At 38.6% G+C, this 23,726-nt stretch overlaps 1 long non-coding RNA gene across 1 annotated transcript in view; it reads right to left on the bottom strand.

The window, feature by feature from the left end:
• Window positions 1-228: 228 nt before the first annotated feature.
• Window positions 229-23,726, bottom strand: part of LOC135998463 (uncharacterized) — a 104,047-nt gene continuing 80,549 nt past the window's right edge. The window contains exon 5 of the long non-coding RNA XR_010607535.1: window positions 229-2,586. This is a non-coding gene — a long non-coding RNA (uncharacterized LOC135998463). The remainder of the gene's footprint in view (window positions 2,587-23,726) is intronic.

Here is a 23,726-nt window from a genome sequence, read left to right as displayed (position 1 = left end):
AGTAGCTCTTTTGAGTGTTCTTAGCATGTGGGATTGACAGTTTATGAAGAAAAGAATTGCATATTTACAGGAACTGTATCATCACTGTAATTGCTAAGGCAATATTTTTATGACTATTTAAAGACTAATTATATCTTGAGCAACTTGAAAACTGTGCACAGCGCCTAGTTTCTGTCTCTTAAGAAAACAAGACAACAAGAAAAAGCATTATACTAACAGATAAGAACAATTTATTTTAACAATAGTGTTGATGCTTACAATAAAACACAATTCCTCCCACACAAGTGGAAGAAATATACTGCAGCCAAAATACCACTTCTGAGCTGAACGAATAGTTTAGATGCCTGATCTGTGTGAAGCCTTTGTCTCAGTGAAGTCCGATGTATCAACAAGGTCCTGCAGCATCTTGGGTTAGACACAGGAAACAGAGAAAAATTACTCAGAACTAACCCACCTATAAAATATTAAGAAATACAAAAAAAATTATGTGTTGTATATCAGAAGTTCAAGACTAATGAACAGTGCAGAATCACTTGTGTGCTTGTGAATCTTTCTAGGCAAAGTCAGTGAAGTACTTAACACAAGGGACAACCTAAAGCACACTCTGTTTTTGTTAGAGAGGGAGAAAATGCAAAAAGAGATGGAGAGGCTGGAAGTTGAGTCCGGTGCTTAGAGTATTGCCGATTCAGTTTAAATTGAACACATACAAGAAATGTGATTTTGTGTGCAAAGTGATTTTAACTCTGTAATATGATTTTTACACCGATATTCTCTATCAGATTAAAATGTAAATTCTATGGGAGAATATTTTAAATGCCATATTGTGTTCTCACTTAGACAAAGAAAATGATGGCAAATAACTACAAAATAATCTTTGCCCCATGTTACAGGAAAAGCTAAGCAACAGTTTTCCTGTAGACTGAAATCATTATTCAAACAATAATAGAATGAATGTTTTCTAGGCCTCAAACAGCAGTGTTTATGCTTTATGTTTTAAAACTTAATACTGTAACAATACAGCTGAAAACATACTTTGTGGTAATTATCAGAATTGTCTATAATAATAATATTATTATAATTGAAAGCCTTTTGTATATCGTAGTATCTGTTTTGAGATTGAGTTGTATTTGGGTTTTTGGTTTTTTTTTTTTAGAGGTGCAAACTGGTGTTCAGTTTAAATTGTAATTCTCAATGTTACATGGCATCTACTCCAGTTTTCTAAACATACAAATATTTAACATCCTAATGTTGCACAATGGATAACAGTTTTGTTTTGTTTTTTGTTCGTTTAGGAACAGTTTTGCTGCTTAACATTTGAAATAGGTATATTTTCCTTTTTTTCCCTTCCAGACAAGAAAAGCTCCTTTGGTTCTCTAAATTCTGCAGAGAAACAATCACAGTCCAAAGCTGCTGGTTCCCCTCCGCCTAGGTCCCAAGAGCCTGACTTGTGATTGTTGCTAAAAAACCTCACAAGTTAGGGTCTCAGGGACTAGGAAAAGTCCGATATGATCCAGTAGAATTCGTCTTCCAATAAACTGAATTGCTTAGTAGTCATAATCGCTGTCAGTAAAACTTTCATTGTTAAAAAAAAAAAAAAAAAGAAAAAAAAAGAGAAAACAAAAACCCAAACAAACCCTCAAAACAATGTCCCCCCAAATCAACAAGCCCTCCTTCCCCCCAAATAAACAAACTACAGTTTCAAGTAGGGGGCAGAAAAGATCAAATAAGCAGGCAAGACACATACATACATTCGAACAATGTATCAGCTGACTGAACAGACTTTTCTTAGAGTATCGTCCTTAACTTTTGAAAAGAAAAACCAGAGAACACAGGAAAAAAATCTTCACTGCCTCGTCTTGCAAGTAGCCATATTATACTGCATCAGAGGGAAGCATCTAAAAATGGGTTAAAGTCTGCTTCCAGCAGATTTGTACAGTAACAATTTTAGTCGAGTTCCCTTAATGCCTGAAAGAAGGATTAAATGCTTGTTAAGGGGTTTCTAATTGAAATCTTTCCCCATTATACTTTTAGTCCTACTGTTCAGGTGGGCCCTGGCTTACAGAGTACTTTAAACCCATTCAGGATGCCAGGATAACCTTTGGGCGTGTATTCACTTTTTGCCTCTTCCCCACGTTCAACATTTAATCCTTCTACAGACTGCTAGCAAAAGCCTCTTCCTTTCCAATGGCAAAACTGGCTTTCGCTCCATAAGCTGTAGAAAACATTGACATGCAGAGAAGGTTGTCACTTGAACCAGATTACTCAAAGCACACATAACTTTCAAATACTGTCGATACAGTAAGAAGAAATGCTCAGATTCCCTGAATAATTTCGTTCTGAAGCCGAACACTTTTAATGGCACGACCACAATCCTGAATTACTTTCGCATTCATTCTCCTCCGATCTTTAGCCTCGTTTGCAGAATGAAAAAGAAAATTTCTGCTTTAGGGATGGGATCCACCGTGGCTTTTTTTTTTTTTTTTCTTCATCAGAGCCCAGAGCAAAAGAAACAGCAGCCATAAAGGTCCTAGCCACTGGAGCAGAATCTGGCATAGAAAACTCAATGCTCTTCAGGAAGCCGTTCAGCTTTAAAAAGGAAAAAAAGAGAAGAGAGGGGGAAGAATTAGAATCTCTGCTGGTCGAACAGGTGAATCATCCATTTACAAGAAAGCTGTACAGAACGCTCTGCTGAAGAAAAGATTTGCCAGTGCCCCCCCACCCCCACCCCTGCCCTTCACCCTCCCCTCCAGAATGATACTTCAGATTTCAGAACATTTTGGATCATTTAAAATATTATTTCAGCTGATGATATAATGCAACATTATATAAGAGCCGTTTCTTTGTCACTGTGCACCATTCAATCAGTTATGCCTCAGACACAAAATAGTTAAACGAAACAAAATATATATATATGAGAGAGATATATATGTATAGCAGTCCCTAGATTTCATTCAATTTCCTTTTTTTAAAGCTGATCATGATTTAACAAACAATTTTGACCACAGCTTTCAAATCAATAATTAGAATGAAAAATCTCTCCCCTCTATAAATATGACATTAACATAATTATACCACCCCCATCGCATAGACCCATCCTCTTTAGGGAATACATCTGATGCTCTGAAGATGGAAATCAGTCAGATTTTTAGTTGCTCTCAAACGTACCTTTGCTTCTCACTGACTGACTGGCTTTACCTTCCATGCACACACGCGGTCACTAGCACACGCACACACACACATGCGCGCACACACACACACGCACACGCACAGAAAGGCACGGCAAAGCGGCGGATGCTGACTCAGAGCAGTTGTGTGTGGAGGGGGTGGTATCGGCTGGTATTTTCACTGCACTCATCATTAACATTAACTCACTCTCTAGCATCCACCCTCTCCCAGACCTGCTGGACTGCAGCATTTGCATGACGCTGTCACTCTAGCCCTTGTGGCTCAGATGTTGGAAGAAAAAAAAAAAAAAAGCCTCAAGGCTCTCATAAGGAATGCCTTCATTTCTTCCAAAGGGTCTGTCTTCTTATTTTTCCACCTTTCTACTTCCTCTGTTGCTGTGTCTCAGTTGTTTGACATCTTTCCGGAAGAAAATGTCTTGAGCTGCAATAAGCCAGTAGTCAGTCGGTCCTCCCCTCACCTCACACTCCTATTCCCACCCCCTTTTTTTCCTAATCAATAAGACAGATCTCCAAATGCAGTTGTGAAAACAGGCTCTGACACACAGACTTTCATCCTCGATCCTCTGCCTCAGGAATAGCAGGCAACCCAGGCTCACACGTGATGTAGAGAGAAATAATGCCAGTAATTCTTGAACTGTCTTAGGAGTTTATTCTACGCCTTCTTCATTTTTTCCTTTGCTCAGATAAATACCAGTGGGAAGGACACACTAGCTTTCAAAGGCTACAAGGATTCATTTCTTCAGAAAATAATGAACTTTAAAAAGACTAATATTAATCTTCCTCAAAATTGATGCTGTCTTTTTTTTCTTTTTCTCCCCACTCATTGTGCTCTTTATAAGTAGGAATTGTCTCATAGCCAAAACACTGCCAGGGTCTGAATCACCATTCACTGTGCTGAAATCGTGAGTTTCTGGAGTTCAATCGGTATTTAACTGGACTAAGTAATTATTTTTTCTTTTTTTTTTTTTTATTTTAGACTTGTTAATTAAAAAAAAAAATAAAATAGAAGCTGCTTGCGTCAGAGGGAGCGCTGCAAGAGAACAATGGCAATACACCCGAACCACCACACCGAGTACTGAAAATGCATGTTTGAGCTACACTCGTGTATTTATCTGTACGGTATTTGCTCCATGTTGGTAGAGCAGTCTGCACACATACACGTACATCGAATACACACAGACACACAGAAACTCAAGATGGGTATATAAAATACACAACACCAAACAAAGCACAAAGGCTGCTAACTGAAACACAGGCACAAGTTGTCTGACAGGCTATGAAAATCCACAGAGCATAATTACGGTGTGCAGTTTTACCTTGTTCCTTTGTTCTTAAGGCAAGGGACTTTAATGACTTACGGTGTTGACAATCTTTCGTCTTTTCCCTTTTTACGCCAACAGTATTTGGGCATTATTTTTTCCAGACAATACCACGCCACTGTGATTCGCGGTATAAAAATTATTTACCAGAGGAGGGGGGGACAGGTGATACGCCGTTCACCAACCAATTCTCAAAGCTGCCTGGTGCCGTAGAAGCTCTCGGCGCAGCCGGGCAGGCGGGTCCCAGGATGCAGCGCTACACCGCAGTCCCGGCTCAGGTAGCCTTTTGGCAACCTGATGGCGGCAGCAAACGTGAAGGGCATCTGCTCGCGGTAAAGGTCCAAAAGAAAACACCACGCAGCCCCAAAGTAGAGGAAGGAAGCCAAAACGCCGGGGTACACGCCCTAAGCCCAGTTTGTACGCGCTTATGACCGGTCGTCACGATGGTAATTAATTTCTTAGGTAAAGGATGGAGGAAAGTCGACAATTAGGAGACAATTAAGTTTGTAATCTCGGAGAAAGGGAGAGACGGAGACAGACACACACCCACAGAGACAGAGAGCGAGCGGAGAACGCCAAGCATGAGACAACAAAAACAAGACCGAAATCAGATTTGGGAAACCGAAAAAATACAGGATTACAGCATTCAGCTTAGCATTTACTGAGGTATAAAAAAAAAAAAAAAAATTAACACATGCACAGCGTGGCTTAAAATACTTATTGCCATCAATAGTCTGTGACGGATGCCGGCTTCTTACTGCTATACGTACATTAGATTGGTCATCGCCTCTTAATCTCCTTTTGCTCAGACCCATCCATTTTTTGCTGCTCCAGCATCTGTGCCCTTTATGCTTTTTTTCTGTATGGTTACCCACAATACCCTGGATAAATTAATGTCATGACCTCGCTATGGCTATCAGACAGAAAAAAAAGTCTACTATTTTAATAATTGAATGTGCACGTACAGCAAACTGCCTACTGATAGCCCAGCTTTGTGGACTGCCTCCAAAAGCAGCCTTTGCTAGCTCTGCGAATCAGAAACAACAGATGCAAATACTAGCCACATAGACCCAGCTCTCTGTCTTGCCTTTTTTTTTTTTTTTTAAAAAAAACCCACCCTTTTCAGTCTGTGCCGTTTCATTTTCCCTGCGTCTGTCCCCTCAATGGTTAAAAACATTAGCCTGCTGAAATTAGAAGCTTTTGAATAAACGCATAAAGATGAGTGAAGAGTATAAATGGCTGCAGATTCTGGAAATTTATATCCAGACGGTGAGTAGGGAAGGGTATCCAGGTTCAAGTGCTGAGCCTCACTCGGGTGCACCTCTGGGGCCAATGGGACTGCAGACTAGATTAAATCAATAGTCGTCTGAAACGAGATGTCGTAATCAATCAGCTCAATTACCACTGTCATAGATCTGGGCTTAAGGTCTTTCCTGATTCCACTCTTCTAATCATTAACCCTTATACATCCTCAAAATAGGAACCCACACTTGCTCTGCTGCCCTACCTTTCAGATCATCAAAGTTTAACTTAGCGTTTTCCCTTCTTTTTCCCTTTCCCTATTTAAATAATATGAGAATGGGTCAGCAAGCAACGTCTCAAATGTGAATATGGCAAGGCTAGATGCACTACTTTAAAGGTACCTATTATGTATTTGCTACGTGTGCTGCTATATATTATTATTATGCCTCCGGGAGTGGCTGGGTGGATCAAAGACTGCTGTTTAATTAACATTCAACTCAGCTGTTTCCTTGGAGATTAAAAATAGAAGACTAGTTGAATTAAACTGAAGCTGTTCACTCCTTTCACTAATCCAATATCATAGAACTCTTCCCCCCTCAACCGAGTTAGGAACAACTCATTTCTGGTTAATCAACCACTAGGAAAATCCATTTTCAGTCTAAAGGTGTGAAAAGTCAGAAAGACATTTTCATATGCATGTCTGAATTTCACCGAATTGCCCAATCATTTACATTTTGCATCTACAGTACAGTAAATCCCCAATGCGATGCGAGGAGAAAAGAACCATCAGGGTTGAATACAAGCAGAGCCACTTTAAAATCTTGCCTGTAATTACTATTCGCTGTATGAAAATTCAATGTCATCTATTTAACTTTTTTTTTTTTTTTTACATTCCTGTGCAGGTCCTGAAAAGATCAAAAAGCTTTTCATAAAAATGCTCCAGCAATTGTCATATATCCTTCTCTCACTTTCTCAGGAGGAAAGAAAAAATCCAGGTAGCAGGTATCCAGAATTTTGGTCTCTTAAATTTGATTTATTCTGCTGATAGAGTCAAATAATAATAGTGAATGAAAACCCCAGTACCTTTACGGTTACATCACTGTCTGTGCACACTGCCTCTGTTTCCAAGCAGAACCACACCTTTTTTTAACCACAGATCTGCTTTTCAGCCGGAGAGACCGAACGCACAGCCTCAGTCTGCACAGCACTGGGAATGCCAAATAGCAGAATTAGCCCCTATGCCACAGCAATGAAATTCTGGGGAGGAATTTGTGCTCCTAGAGGCGCTAGGAGTGGGTATGGGACAGGGGCAGCAAATCGGTCTCTCACGGCAGAGGCAGGGGTTCTGTCTGTGGGAGGGCACCTGCTGGGACAGGGCACCGCGCCATCCAAGACAGGTTATAATTGGAGATCGATTGCTGGATTTAATGACCCAGCTGTTTTCATTAGTGGAAATGTAAAAAAATTGTCTAGAAAATCATTCAGCTGCTAGCATAGGTGCTTTTTAATAGGCTTATGCCTCAGCCAGGAGCGACTTTATTGCAGTAACTGACCCCTCACAGATGGAAAAAAATGACCTCAGCTTTGCATCTTTTTTGGGAAAGATTTAGCTGACAGTGGGAAGAGGTACAAAAAGAACGTTAATTCTGTCCTTTAGTAATGCTAAATGAATGCAACGCACCAGACACCACCTTAAATAACACTGGATGAAGGGTGGTGCTGGGTTTGGCAGGCAGCGGTGAGGACTGTGGGCTCCTCCACAAGGGGACAGCATTCACAGCCAGGCTGGGAAGACACAGTTATTGTACAGGGAGAAAGGAGTGAGAGCAGCAGCCATTGCTGAAACCACCCCAAAATAATAATAATAAAATATAATGATAAAAAAGGGTGGGTTTTTTTCTGGATTATTGCTTAGGGACAGAGAGGGAGGAGATGTGAGGCTGGGCGTGGATGTCAGCTGCCAAAACCCGCTCTAATACAGGATGAGCCTTTTTGTTTCTTAGACAGCAAGAGTAAGGTGATTTTCAATATTCATACTAACTTTGCATGAAAGACAAGGATTCTTTGTAATAAAAAATAACAAAGTTAAGAGAATGCGATGACAAGAATTAGATACTACTGGAGCAAAATCAGAACCTAACACTAATATCAAACATTATTCTGATTTTTCAGTTCTCATCTTCATATTCTCAGTGTGCTTCAACAGGGAGCCGACACCCTCATCCCTCTTCTTTTTCTAGGAGCAAAACTTTCATCATCACAGTGCACGTGAAAGGGATACCCATTAAAATAAAAGGATTAGATTCCTTTAATGCAGCATTTAAACAACGTAGAAGGATGAGACTGTTAGAGTGACCTGTGTCTCAGTGTACACCACAGTTTTCTGATTGTCCGTGATACCTTCTCACCTCACCGATGAACAGCAAGGGGATAAAGACTTCAGAAAAATCCCACAGTTATCTAGACCCAGATCTCTCATGAAAATCTACCCTCTTAATTTCTTGTTTAGAAATGGTACACTCAGACTCTGCCTTATTTTTTAATACAGTGCCTTTTGTAACTTAGCTGAAATTCCCACCTGATCATGAAGTATTAAAAAATACATGTAGCCTACACAATCTGTTAAGGAAAGGAAATCACACAAATAAAAATACAGATAAACAGCAATATCCTTCTCTCCCTTTGCAAGCTCCTTCTTACTTGAGAAATGCTATGCTACTGTCTCCTTGCTAACTTGACAATTTACCTGACCTTTATTAAAACACAGACATATGACAACAGAAATTATTGTAGTCTGAATTACTTTGACAATATATGAATCTCATTCAATAGACGTTGATTTCACTGACATTTTCAATTAAAAAGTAATTATTTGTGAAAACTAGCCACTATGATAATATTTATTATTTTTCGACCTATGTTTTCTTGAGGTTCAAAAGCACAAAATAGTGAATGAATTAATTTTTCTATTTATGATCACTTTTTATACCTACTTCACTAATTGTTTTGTGTTACTGCTTAATATATCCTCAGCACAAAGTGAAGAAAGGGCCTGGTACTAAAATTCCAACTGTTCATAAAACTATTTTTGACTAAACAGTGAAGTGCACATTTGCAGTCCGTTCAATAAGACAGATATAAAATGCCAAGTACTATTTTAAAAATCCTGCTTCATAAGTCTTCCAGTACGACATTTTTACTCTTCCCTTACTAATTAGGTGTATAGGTATATAGAGACATATAAAAAAATTGATAAAAATGCAAGACTATGTGGAAAAGGATTGCCAAATATGTTTTTTATTCCCATGCTGGTTTCATGCTATTGTTGAGATCACCATTGGTCCTGATCCTGCAAATAGGGCAATTCAAGTAACTTTATTCAGATGAATATTGTCTCTGAAATGATCTGAACTATTTTTCTGAGTACCAGTTCTTGGATACGCATATGTCAAATAATAATCAGATTTTACGAAGGGAAATTAAATGCATTCTGTACCTATTGCAAACAGAATGTACAGAATTCTGCTATAGAAAACAAACAAAAAAACAAACAAACAACTATTTTCTTAACAATGTGATCTGAAGATAAACCTCTGTGAGAAACATTCGGACACACTATTTCTACAGCCTTGTTTTAAGAGGTTTCAAAAGTAGGCTGGAGAAAGTCATTTTAATAAGAAAATACAGAATAGCAGGTTCAATGCCTGCAAAACCAGAATATTTTACATTTTCTAGACAGTGAAGGTTAAAGCTATGCTGCATTCTCATAGCTCTCTCTCTCTCCTTTCAATCAATCTCATTGATTTTTTTTTAAGGGTCAGAGGCTATACCTTCATTGATCAAAGAAACAGCCTGACACAGCGAAAGAGTCTGCCAATTCCAGACAAATCAATCACACCTTTGTCTGCTTTTGATACATTATGGTTATTTATTCTGCATCACCATGACTTTCTGTCGCATGGCTCTTAATGTAATAATGCTGCTCGGGGACAACAATCAAAAGGGGGGCAGGGGAAATATTCTATGTAAAATATTTTAAGCCTCTCTCTGGTATTTCTGAGGGTGGCTTATGATGGAACTTGGCCAACTTGTTTGATTTCATTTTTGCCTTGGAAAAGAACTCTTGTTCTGGTATTTAGCTCTCCTTGGTCAGCGTTTTGTAGGATTTTATAAAGGCAATCCTTTGAAAATGATTTCTGCAAACTGTTTTTAGAAAAGTAATTAGATCTTGATAGGACAACAAATATGATCTAATCATAACCATAATTTTCCATGTTTATACACTGTTTCAGAAATGTTTTAATAAATAGAATGTAACTGATACCTGACTACAGCTACTGACTGTTTTATGACTGTAAAATGAAACTAAATGGTCAGCCTAATATAATTGCTAGGAAATATTGCTGAATAAACAGATATAAGTGCTGAAAAGCTCCTGGCTTTGCAAACTATTACGCTTAAAGCCAGCTAAAGCGTTAAAAACTGCACTATATGCTCACTGTCTGTCGTGACCGAAAGTTATATGCTGTTTTTTATCTTTCCGTAGCATCTGCAAGAAGCCTTTAAAACTACTGTTGGTGTAATAGCAAATCTTTTGTTCACATTTGATAGCCTACCACTTCCCAAGCAGTTGCACTACTTAAGAGAAATCACTTGTGGGTCTTGTGATATTTGTTATAAGTACAAGCATTAAAATCCAGTTCTAAAGGCGAAATTGTAGCCAGAGACAAGTCAGTGGCAAAATGCCCAGTGACTTCAGTGGAGTCAGGACTGCAAGAAGTTACATCTCAAGTCCTTCAGCACAAGCTACCCTCAGCAGAAAAAGCAGCTCGTGGGATTTCACAGGACCATACCCTTGCAAAGAATTTAAAAACAATTATTAATAACACATTTCTGAGCAAAATAGCTAACACAGCTGTGACGAGCTCTGCGAACCATGCAGCCCTAGCAAAGACAGTGGAACTGTTCAGTAAAATTAAGCATGTAAATCTCTGCAGAATCAGGATATCAGATAATAAGACATAATCACTGTCTTGAAGAAATTATTCACCTACGTCGTTAGAACATTAAAATAAGATATATGATAATCCAAACACTTGGCATTAGTTTCTGATTTCATTGTGCCTGCTCTGTAAATTAATGTGAACCCGATTTACAATTACATCAGCATTATTATGTAGAGCAAAAGGTAAGTGGTATAGAAAGCTGAAATATTAAACCCATTAAAAAGTTATGAGTTTGACAGAGTCCCTACATGTATTTGTGTGCATGCCAAGGAATGCATTTTAAAACCTTTAACTAAAGGAAACTGCTTTCCAGTGATAAACTACAATGTCTAAAAGACATTGCTAAAATGCTACCACCACCCTCAAAGGCTGAGAGACCTTAAAAACGGTTGCTGGCTGACAGCACTACGCAAAAACATGCAGTTTCTTCTGTAAAGAAATAAAGCTGAATGTGCAACATTTCAGAGAAGTTTTGAATAAGTCTATTTGTCCGGCTTACTTTGCAAAGGCTCTGTAGAAAACAGCACCATAAACACTTTCAGTCCCCACACAAGGGCTAAACAAAGAGTCCTCTTTCTAGCCATTTAATCCAGTAATTTATTTTTTCAACCATCACATAAATCGAAACACAGCTGTAACCAATGACTTGCAGATCCAGTTCCCTGCCAGCTGGATCTTGTTCTGCTGAAGCAGCAAGATTTTTACATTGTTCACTTCTGTACATCTGGAGAAATCATTTGGGTTCAAAGGTGACTAGAAAAGCTCTTTAAATAAACTCAACCAACAGTGAAGAGAGGCCTAAGTATCTACAAAAGCTACACAGAGTTCCATTTAAAAAGTTGTTTTTTTCAAATTAGCGCATAGAGCAGTTTGATTCTTTAAACATTTTATTATTATGACATTTTAATTGAATTATACACTCAAATAAGTATTTTGATAATAAAGAAACATTTATAGCTTCCCAAGAACTTTCAAACACAGCACCAATACTCAAAAGTGATCACAGTCAACAGTTTCTGTATTTATCACATTTAAAAGAATCATCAGAAAAAAAGCAATGGAGTGAAATAAAATATCAAAAATATACCTCAATTAATGCATCTTAGCTGTTTCCTGAAATGCCGCTCAACTTCGAAACAAAAAAGGAAACAATATGAAAGCATATACTGTACTTAGATATGCTGGACCTGAAATCTCTTTGAAGTTAATCCTTAAAATAGCCTTACTTCAAAATGTCTGCATCGTCCCTTACTGCATGAGTCTGCTAGTTAGGCAACAAAAATGCCCCCGACATTTAAAATTGCACACAGTAAATTGATTACAATGCATCATTTCCTTTAGAAAAGCAATCACAAAGCAAACCCACTGAATCTTTCAGAGGTAAATAACAATGAATATTGAAGGCTCATACACTGTGTATCTTTGATTACTTTTCAAACAAAACAGGCACTCAAATACATTTACAATGGAGGGGTTTCATGCCTAGCCCAGGCCCCACTAACAAAAGTACTTACAACACTGAAAGTCTCTAGGCTGGGTCTTATTTGCAAATTCATAAACCAAAATTTGTCATTGGATAAGTGTTTCCCTTCAAGCAGGTAAGCAGGACACATCCAGAACATGCCCCAGTTGTTTAGGTAAAGATGTAGTTCCTTTACTTCACATTATTGAAAGGTATTTCAAAATTCAGTCAGGGTTCACTACTGTAATTGCTTCTTTTCCTTTTTTAATACTTACTGCTATAGCTGGTTTGAAACAATGCGGATGACAGTGTCCTTTCCGCTTGCCACTCTGGCCACATCTCTGCGCTGGCTTCGTGTTGTTGCCTGTAATCTCCTCCCTCACAGATGAACTGAGTAGCTACCTCACCTTCAGCTCTTGCTTCTTGTTGTCTACTCTTGCCTGTGCTTCCCCCTTCACTCATAATTACAGGACTGCACTGTTAAATATGCTATCTGTGCTCTGTTGTGAAAATAGGAGCATTTAAAAAAGTAAAAAGAAGGAAAATATCACATCTTTAAAAGCCAGATAAACCAGATAAATCGTCTGCAAAAATTAACATGCACAAGTCATAACCAGGTAATTACTACATCACTCCGGGGCAAACTTCAGGGTATTTAGACATGCACTTCTGTCCATTAACATGTATAGATTTACGTAAACATTCTAAAATTAAAAGTATCTAGTTTGCACTTTAATTACAATGTTTCTGGAAAGCTTTCTCCCTTCATTTCCTGATGTGTATTTACCCTTACCTATGGTGGAGTTTTTGCCTGATAATTAATGTAAGTATCACGAAAGGGAGTCAATTTTGACAGAACATAATCTGCCACTGCCCAATGACTGAGCTTCTGTAGTGCCCCCCGTGATCGACTTTTCCAAAATCATTGGCACAATTAAACACTACAAACTTCATTTACCATCCATTCACCATACTTCTTTTGCTTTCTCACCAATAACCCTCTCAAGTTCAGACTCTGTCTTGTCAAAACTATCTGCCTCCATTTTTAATAAACAGGTTAGGATTTATTATCCAATTCAGACATCATCCATGGCCCATTATTTAACATTGCCTGCCTGCCTGCCTAGGGTTTCAGTTAAGTTAGATCTGGGTAACTTTGAGTCACAATCTGAAGTGCAGTCTAGGAAAAGTTAAAGTAGCCTTGAGAGAGGTATTACCTATATTTGTTAGGTGCCTTTGGTTGCTTAGAAAACCTCGCTTAACTCTCTCACATCGCAGTTGGCAGTACAGATGGTACTCTGATTTATCCAGGAATGTAACTCCCATGGCAGCCCCTGAGGCAAAGGCTTTGGTGGGTTTTATATATCTGGTTTAAAACCTAAGCCCTGCTGAATGAATCTCCCAACTGGAAGTCCAACTCACTGAGCTAGAAAGACTGAATCAGAGATTTTTAGATCTGACATGCCAATTTCAGAATGTGCTAAGCCAGATCTTCCAATTATCTGAATTTTAGTTTGGCAAATGTTACAGGTGCTTCTACCTAGGGGGTTTGGTAATTATGCTTATCTTCTAGGAGATATTTAGTTATGCCAGTTTAAATTGCAGAGAGCCCTTTATGTACCCTGTACCACACTGCAAAAGGGATGAATGACTTTCTAGGGCTGGGGTATCACACTTCGCATACATCTCCCCTATGGAGGACAAAGCTTGTCAACAGAGACTGAAGAGGGAGCCAGAAGCTGCTTCCATTTAAAGTTGAGTGATGTTGCCAATCACCTTTTTGGCAGACTCTTGTTCCCGTGCAAGGTAGCAACTCCCATTTGCCAGTTCTCAGCGAGTGTGCAACCCGGGACCTTCGACCCATAGCGTAAATTAGGATATCTGCCGAAAGAGGTGGTCCTTTCTGCCCTCCCTTCTGACCTCAGTCATTTGTTCCTCCACCTTGTTTGTGCTGACACTTGCATCTTACAGCTGCGTCGTAAAGCAGATTAGGGAAGTGACCCCAAAAGCAAACCAGAAGAAATACAAGATTAGTTTGCTGCTGGATCAATCCTTGATGTGGCTTGTTAAGCAGCCACATAAACTAAGTGCCAGCACAAAAAGCCAGGTGGAAATGAGTGCCACTGGCAAGAGGATGGAGTTCTCCTTTCAGTGGCAACCTGAGCTTAGCAGAATACAAATGGCCCTACACTCAGCTGGAACCAGAAGCTGTGTGAACCATGGTCGTTCAAAGTCACCTCTTTAGGACACTGAGAGTCCCCATCTTCTTTCTGTGCACTAGCCTTACTACACCCCCTGGCATCCATATTGAACCCTGCAATAGAAAATTAAAAATACCGTCTGTAGCAAAGATGCGAGACTGTATTGCAGCCAGAGAGAAATTAGAAGATACTGCCAGAGGATAAAAGACTTAACACTCCAGGAAGTATCATGTAGAAGGCTGTTCAAGGTGGTCAGAATAGTAAATGAGATATTAGCAACAGTCAAGTAATACATCAAGGCTATAAATAACTGTGAAATCAGGTATTAACAGTAATTATACAACACACAAAGGAGGTGCTCAGAGATTCCAGTATGCTTGAAATGCAAATTACTGCAGAGCTAAGGATAGCCGTGACAACAGATTTAAAACCAAAATTAGACCTCTGATTTTCAGACACTATGAAGAAGTTAATTTGAACTTTGCCAAAAAGGGCTTAAATGTACCGTACACATATAATTACTTGTACAATCTTCTCCTTGCATGTATCTCATTCCACTTATCCAATTTAGAACAACATTCTCAGTCAATTATTTACAAACATAAAATAGACGGGCTTAGGATTTTCATAAAGTGCATTATAGTCATAAACCATAGAGAGAGAATCAATAAATTGTATGTTATCTCCATACAGCATTCAGTATTTCCCCTCCCCCCCTCCTTTTTGTTTTTTTGGTAAGTAACATGCCTATCATTGATGTAGTCAGTACACTTTTCATTGGAATTTGATCTACAGGCACACACCACAAGGCAAACATATGCCTTTTCCTTCACAAATAAAGTGCCATCAGACACCGGATCCGTGTTTGTAAATCATTTTCGAGATGCTGTGTTCTCGCACGTGCAATCTGAGAGCAACAACATAAGATGAAACATATCATTGTGAAACATATCACATCCCCTACTTATGCAAAAAAAAAGGTGGAATGGCACGATCCACAGCTAGGTCTACGTTGTGCCCTGAATTCCTAAGCAGAACATCTCATCACAATGACTGAGCATTTCAGCCCAAAAAGGACCACGCCTCTCTGGGGATCACAGTATTTGCAAGCACATCAGAACTCCATGTGACGTGTGCAAGCGACAGACCACCAGCTGCCTGAAAGAGACCAGCAATGCGAGCAACTGGGCAGCTTAAAGAATTATTGCACATGCAGAAAAAAAACCTTCCCGAAGCCACACTAATTTACTGCTGAAATAGCCCCCAGAACTTAACTTCCTTTTTAATAAAGTAAATTTGACGTAAAATGCTAGCTTAAAGCACTTCATTTGCACATCATGGAGGGATTTGCCCTTCAGCATGGACCTGAGGAGATGCGGGTATCAGAGAATAAAGGCATCTTTTCTTCATCATTCATTATTAGGTTGCAATGGCACCTTGAAAGGCACGGTTTCCTGTGTCCATGATGTAGCATAAAAATGGCCATAAAGGGTTAGATCCAGGGGCCTCCTCGCTCAGCACCCTGCCTTCAACACTGCATTTAATGGACGCCAGAGGTTTCTCTTTAAATTAGATAGGCACAGATAAGCCCTCTAACAAAAGACTGTGAGATGGCTATAAGGAAAGAGACTTGGGTTGGATATTACTAAGAGAGGTGCCAGGTGGGAAAAATGAAATAGCACAGAACCGTGGTAACATATTTTCGGGAAATGATGGAGGACAGAGGGTACATAGGACAGGTAACAGTATTACATGCTGTTCTTCTATATTCACTAAAATGTCCCTGTTTCCCAGATCCTCTCTGTTTTCCAAGAATATTATTACAGTGATTTCAAAGGCTCTTTGCAGTTGTATCATGAAGGTCAAATTCCATTCAACATGAGCAGTGGCAGCCACACTGTCTTTGAATATAAGTTCTCTGTTGCAAGGAATCTCTTGTTACCAATAGGTGAACTACTTTGTACGGTCAGGCCCTGAAGTTTGCTAAGTGCAGGTATCCCAGAAGACAAAGAAGTAAAGCCAATAAAAGCCAACAACAATAACAGCTAGCCAACAGTAACATGTTTTTTTAATAACTACTTTTGTTTTCTCTTGCCATCCTGGGATCCTTTGGGATCCATCCTGGGAGCTTTGCAGAGAGGGGAAAGCTACAAATACAACTTCTAATGACAAAATCAGGTATTTCAACTACATCTGGGAAGTTCAGAAAGCCAGTCTGATGATACTTTCTGTAGGTGAGTCTGATAAAACATAGTTAAAAACTATTATACTCTACATGTCATAAAAGACATAACTGACTATTCTAAAGAGAGAATTAGTCCATTAATAAAATATACAGGAAGCTAAGCAAATATACTACTGTATTATACTACTGGAGGATTAAAGTTCTTTGTAAAGCCATAACCAGGCAACTGAGAGATTCTTATAGATTTTTTCCTTTATTAGGCAGAAACATTATACCTCTGTACGAGGTACAGACAACATAAGCACAGTTATTTGAAAATTTAATTACCAAAATTTTCTGTGGATTTTAGTTAGGTAATTGCAGGCCTTCCTGTGTTGCAAACAAGCTCTGATCTAGCCAAATGTTTAAGTCCCCAGATTTATAAAGTGGTTCAGTCTGACGCAGAAGTGGCAGACTGCTTTGCTACACCCACCATAGAAAAGGGGCACTATTGAGCTTTGATGATATTAGAATTTTTCAAAGCATGTTGAAGCATAGTATTTTTTCAGCCTGCCAAACAGTGCCATTATACTTGCTTCATTCTTAAAACTCAGCAAATGAGTCAACAAGCATCTTCATTATTCAGTGGGTAGTATCAGAAAGCATGAAGCAAATGATACATGAGGACAGGCTTGTAACTTCTACTTTTCCATCAATTCGGACAGATTTCAATTCTTTAAAAATTGTCTCCTGCACTCCTGTCACAACTTTAGCTAGTAACCTCGTGGCAGCAGCTTTCTATTTAAACACCACGCATTCACTCCTCAATAAATGCACAGCAAGTTACATACATTAACGCACAGTTTCCCCTTATTCCCAGGGAAAACTACTTCTGTAACTGTCATAATATTCATACTCATGTTTTCACAGATTATGAGTGGGGTAAATGTGCACTAAAAATATTCTGTTCATTATTAATATAATTTCTTACTATTTTTTACCATTTTTGGAAAAAGAAAAAAATATAGTGTTCCTTTACAACCAACATGCATTTGGAGGTTAAAAAAAAAAAAAGGAAAAAAAAGTAAGGAGGGACCATAAAGTATCAGGTGGCACTCCACATTTGTTCATCTAGAGTCTTGGAACGATTACTAGTGCTCGTGATACTGTGTCCTGGAATCCTCTCACTCTGAGTTCCTCCAGGTTGTATTCTGCTCTTAACAGGCAAAAATTAATTGACTCATTGTCTAACCTGAAGACGGGATTGTCTTTTGATTTATAAGACATTCAAATATGACATTAATACGTGTGGGAGTAAAATCCACAGTACCTATGTACATTTCAGCTTATTTCCCAAAGGGATAAAATAGACTTGATGGAGCAATAACACTTCTTGCACAGACCACCCTTTCACTTCAAATAAATCAGCTAAAGTGATCTCAAGCAAAGGACTGATCTGTTCAAACCCAGTCATGTCATTCATTAAGGTCTCACTCCTCTATTTCAGGGCTACAGTCAGAATTTACCCAAATTGGCATTGAACATCAGTGCTATTTCCCTTTATCCACAGTGGGAAATAGCAGTACTTGAGACGACAATCAAGTGCGGCAAGCAGAGATAAACGCTGACTTTTACTGAAGTCCACTGCAGGTTAGTGAAAAGAGATGTTGTGGTATCCTTAATATAAGATTAATAAATTGTATTGTTATTCAAAAGCAGACCTGTCTTAAAATCAGCATTGAAATAATTAGAATGAAGATTGTCAGAGGAAGCACGGAAATAAAAACATCCTTTATTTTTTTCACAGATTAATCAAGTTGAGTTAAATTAGTAATATTTTAAGTGGGTGTAACTAGTAATTTTTTAAGTGGGCATATGCAGGCCATATATGAAATTCAAATTTTGAAGAGTCTTAGTCATACAAAACCTGTTTTCTGAATTTAACTGTGTACATAAGCAGTCTGCATCTAAGTGAATTTGATTCAATCAGTGCATAAATGACCACCGTGCTCTTAATGGCTTTGAAAGGATATCAGTGGGAAAAGCAGAATGTTAGGTATCAGTGCCAGCCTGGTGAGCAATACCAGTATGCACTTGGCAAACTAAATGGGGAAGACACAGCACGGACCAGGAATTAACACGAAGTAAATTAATTGGTGGGTCCTGAATGTCACAATTCTACTTCATGTTAGGGTATACAAACATGATCTGAACATGTCTACCTGCAGGTAAAGAATATTTGAACTTAATTTTGGATTACAATTAAGTTAATTTACATTTTGTGGATAATAACCTGCACCACGTAGACTGGATCCAGAAAATACATGGAAAAGGCAATGCTGAAGGAGAGATCATAGGTTACATAAAACATTTGTACTTCCATTTTAACATAATAGTAAAGTACTGCATAGCATTCTCAGGAAGTCTTGGGCCAGAAAGCTTGCACTACATATTTTTGTCTATAAAAATTTGGTTTGTTGAGGCAACCCATATACAAACAAACTGTAAGAGAATATTTTCTCATTTGCAATGGCTACTGTGGTATAGCCAAAAGTACTCTAAAATGAGATGTACCAGTCAAATGAACTTTCACTAGCTCATCCCATTCTGGCCATCCTATTATCAGAAACACTTTGACGATCTGGAGAGAACTGAAGAGAAGTAAATATTTTAAGTACTTGCACAACAACAGCCTACAAGTATTTGTTGGGCATTATCTCCACAGGAGAAGCGAAAATTTTTTCTATACAGAGTCATACGTAGGAGGAGTGAGATGGAAATCAGAATAAGAATTTGTATTTGTGTAACAAGAAATTATTTTTCAAAATGAAATGGCTAATGGCTAACTTCTACAAAACTAGCTTACACTAAACATGAGCATGGACTAATCCTTCACTGGTTCAGTAAGCATAATGGATCATTTTCACCTCTAGTTTTTTTGTACTTTCATATAAAAATAAGGAAGTTGAAGAACCACATCAGTGGTAAGAATCAATAGAGAGGACGGACCCCAGAGCATGGCAGCAGTAGAAGTGAAAATAGAGTTTCACCTGCCTTGATAGGCATTGAAAGGAGATAGCAATAGCAACATCAGAGTGAGAATTCTGCAACCTCCCCATGCAGGGAATACAGGTTCTTATGGGGATATGAAAATATTTTAAAATGTAAAAGAGAAGAGGAAGTATTTAGGGATTAAGAGGACTATTTAATGACAAAAGAATTGTGAAAAAAATTTAATATTGAAAACAGGGAATTTAGGAATTTAGAGGCAGTTTGCAAGTATATGAAAGGACCTCGGGCAAGACACGACTTCCATAAAGAAGCAAAGAAAACAAAGAGTAGAATGGTGCATGGATTTGCATTAGAGTTAAGAGCAACTATTACAAGGTTTCAACTGAATTATTTGGTTTGGGGTTTTTCTGACATTCTTTGCTGTAATTGTAGTGTGGAACAGCCTGGCAGCAATGTAAAGTTTAGGCAAAATCTGGACTTTTTCTTTATGCTGAACAATAGATATATGCAAGCATGTTCCACCTATACCACGTTCAAACTAATTTCTACCAAGGGACTGAACCATGGCCACCTTAATGAACATCTTTTAACGAATTTCCACAAATCCACTCTTTTTCAAATATTTTGGAAAGTAAAGTTGTTTGAGCAACTGCATAATGCACTTTTCTACTTGAAATCTATTTTAATCATTCATACATAATACTGAAAAAAAAGATGCTAATTTTACATTTTCCGTATTGTCCTCTCCTGTATTCCACTTGGAGGTGCACTGTGTAGAGATCTCTGCTGTGACTGTGTGACTGTTCATGGTAAGACTGGTGCATTTCTTGTACAACCATGTAGTTCATTTGTTTATATCATATATTATTTACTATTATCCTTACCTTTAAGCTGTAAGGACACACATGTAGCATGTGCCTAGCAGATGGAGAAGAGCAACAGTCTGGCTAACTACAGGTGTAACTCTGTAAACCTTAGCTGTTCTCAGTAATAAGTAAAACATAAGCAAGGAACAAGGGCTATCCACAGAAACCTCTCAGCTGTTTCAACAGTGGCACAGACGGGGTAAATCTTGCACCATAGAGGGAACAGCAGGACAGAAGAATTCAGCTAAGACCTTCACTGATACATTGCCCATCTGGATTTCTGAGCCAGAAAAAGAAACTGAATGGGATACTCAGCACCCTGTAATGGTTGATCCTACGAGCACTTTGATTTCAGTTTGGCTTTACACATCTAAATTGCCCTCCCAAACAAAAACACCTACAAGTTTGGATCCTTCTTGCAGTGACTATCATTTAGATACTTACTTAATGAAAAAATATATTCTTTTTACAGATGAAAAATTTGCACCTTCTCACTGTCACTGAATCTCCACTTACTGTTGCACTTTGGAAAGAGATACAACATATTCATTTGGAAATATATTGTTTTCTTCTCTCCTTTTGCTCATTGTTTCTCTACCACAGCAGTCAGAATAAGAGAAGATGCTGCATTATGTGCCATCATCTGTGCTGTATGTAGATTAATATCACATAGACAGGATCTTGTTGCCATTGCTTCTGGTTTTGTGGTGAGAGGATTCTTTTATTTGGAGGATTTATAAGGGGAGGGGAAAGGCCATTGCAACCTTAAAAGAGATCATAGGTTTTATTGAGTTGTCCACAAAGACTTGATCTCTTTTCCTGGTATTTTTAAATCCATTTAGAACCCAACAGAGGTCATAAATAGTTCAAATTACTTCTTTCAATGCCTGCTAGCTTTCATAGATCACTGCTGAATTTCATTTGACATTGTTTCATCTGCTGCTGTAGTTCTGAGGGTTCCCTCCTGAAGTGTTTTGGACTTGAGTAACCCAGCCAATTGTGCCATTTGCAGATGTTGCAATCTCACTCTCTACTTTCTTTCCAATTCATTAATACAATTACTAAATAACAACCATCATAGTGTGAAACAATGGAGCAGCCCACTGTAATCTTTCAGCCCTAGAGAAGGATGACTAGATATTTTTACTTTAGATTCTGTATCTAGCCATTTTTACCCCATGATGAGGATTTCCCACTCCCTCAGTGACTACTTAGCTTCCTTAGCAGCTGCTCCTGTGGAGAAAGCTTTTTGAAGTCCAAAAATTATGTTGGCTGATTCTTTTTTTTTCCTTTTTATTTTTTAATGGTTGGTTTTAAAAAAAAAAAAAAGCTAATATAATACTGAGAAATGAATCTCTTTTGCAGAAAAAGCCCTGGTAACTACCACCTGTTTGCCAGCATTTTACCGTCTTACTCGAAATAGAACATCCTCTAATTCCCAGTCTCTTTCTATTACCCAGAAATATACTGCACTGGAATAATCTGAAACAATTTTCCAAAAAACTGTCACAATACTGTTCAATTCAGTATTGAAGAATTGCTACTATTTAATTTGTCAGTACAGAAGCTAAAACATGGCCTCATCTAAATACGAAATGCTTATATATTTTGTCACATTATCCCCAAAGTAATTTCGCTTAGAGCAAAAAACTGAGCAATACTGTCCCTTTCACAGACAACAGAGATTGAGATCTTTTAATTAAATTAGTATCCACATACAACCAGCAAAGCAACTGAGCAACTCCAAGCAGAATGAAGATCCACAGACCTAGACCCTTTTTGATTTTAACCCTTCTGAACTTCTACTTTTATATTCTCAAACTGTAAATTTTACAGTTGAACCCTTTCCCACTCGTGCCAAACTTTACTCCCAGTATCACGGGACTCTTGAAATTCATGTCTCAATATTGCAATTTGAGATTACCTAGCCTTTTGCCACAGACTTTAAAGAGTTAAGACAACACTGCTCACATAGACACTTTAAATTTATTGTTTCTAAGGTGCAGAACATACAATTCACATCTTGCAGCACGCGGTAGTAAAATGGATTTAAGCCAATTTTGAGCCCTCTCTATCCCGAGCGGCTGTGCATCTCCTCACACAATTCAGTCATTTCTTTGAGCCTGACTTGGTCCTGGTGGGATGAGCTCAGCTGCCCATGAGCTCCAATAGTGCCTGGCAGCTCCCGGAGGGGCCGGCCGGGGTTCCCCCAGCTGTGCCCTGGCTGGGTCAGAGAACCAGCCCTCCCCAGGGCTCACCTGGAAAACAGCCCAGTGGCCATTTCTTTGCTTCCTGCCACAAGAGAGCTCTTCTCCAGATGGACCTGGGGCTTTTAGGGCCATGTCTGGTGGCCCTGGTGGCCCTTGCTGTAGGAAAGGGGCCAGGACAAAGGTGAGGATCAAGAACAGGTGGGGTTACACACCATTGGCAAGGGCACTTCTTCACCTTCCTTAATAGAAAGTCAATGCTGCAGCAAAAAATTAAAGAAAAAAGTTTGAACTTTTCCATCACTGTTTGCTGTCCTTGTACATTCACCTCCTCTTAGACAATGAAGATCAACAAAGGTGATTTTAGTTTTATTTGTAGAGTCAGTTTTACTTCCAGGATCCACTGAGCCTCAGCACTTGAATTTGAATCAGTATTGTTTATTTAAAGGGCCTTCATTACTGCAATATTTATATGTGCATACATTATGTACCTTTTAATATTTATGACAATGAAATAGCATTATCAAACCTATGTTATTATTAAATATAAGATATGCATTAATTTCAAGAAGAACTGTGGGGCAAACTGCGTAATTACTACATTACAAAATGCAATGTGAGAACATCACACTGATAAAGAAAACACATTCCAGTGTGATACTCGGCCTTCAACCTGTGAGATGGTGCTTTTTAAATTTAGAGCACAGAGGCCAGACTTTTAACATACTGCCCAGAAAGAACTTCCTGAAATATATTGGACTAGCTATCGGCTCGGCGAATTAGAAAGTTTGTCTCTTGATCCCAATGACAATAATGATATCTAGCATGAGCTTGGCCAAAACATTTAATTGTCCAGAGCTCCCGCTTTCCACCATGGATGTCATGTCACAAAAGGATGTCAGATGCCTCGGTATATCCTATTTGTTAGAATCTGACTGTGGAAAAATATTAAATAGAGGTGTAAAAAGGAAGAAATACACATGGACATTTGCTTTCAGAATAACAAATCTGAATGCTTTCCTGAGTACGAATGCTCTTTTAAAGACCCCCAGTGAGGTTACC

Source organism: Caloenas nicobarica, chromosome 1, assembly GCF_036013445.1.
Source record: "Caloenas nicobarica isolate bCalNic1 chromosome 1, bCalNic1.hap1, whole genome shotgun sequence".
NCBI classification, from domain to species: domain Eukaryota; kingdom Metazoa; phylum Chordata; class Aves; order Columbiformes; family Columbidae; genus Caloenas; species Caloenas nicobarica.
The sequence above is the reverse complement of the archived record's forward strand: the minus strand, read 5'-3'. Positions and strand labels throughout refer to the sequence as shown.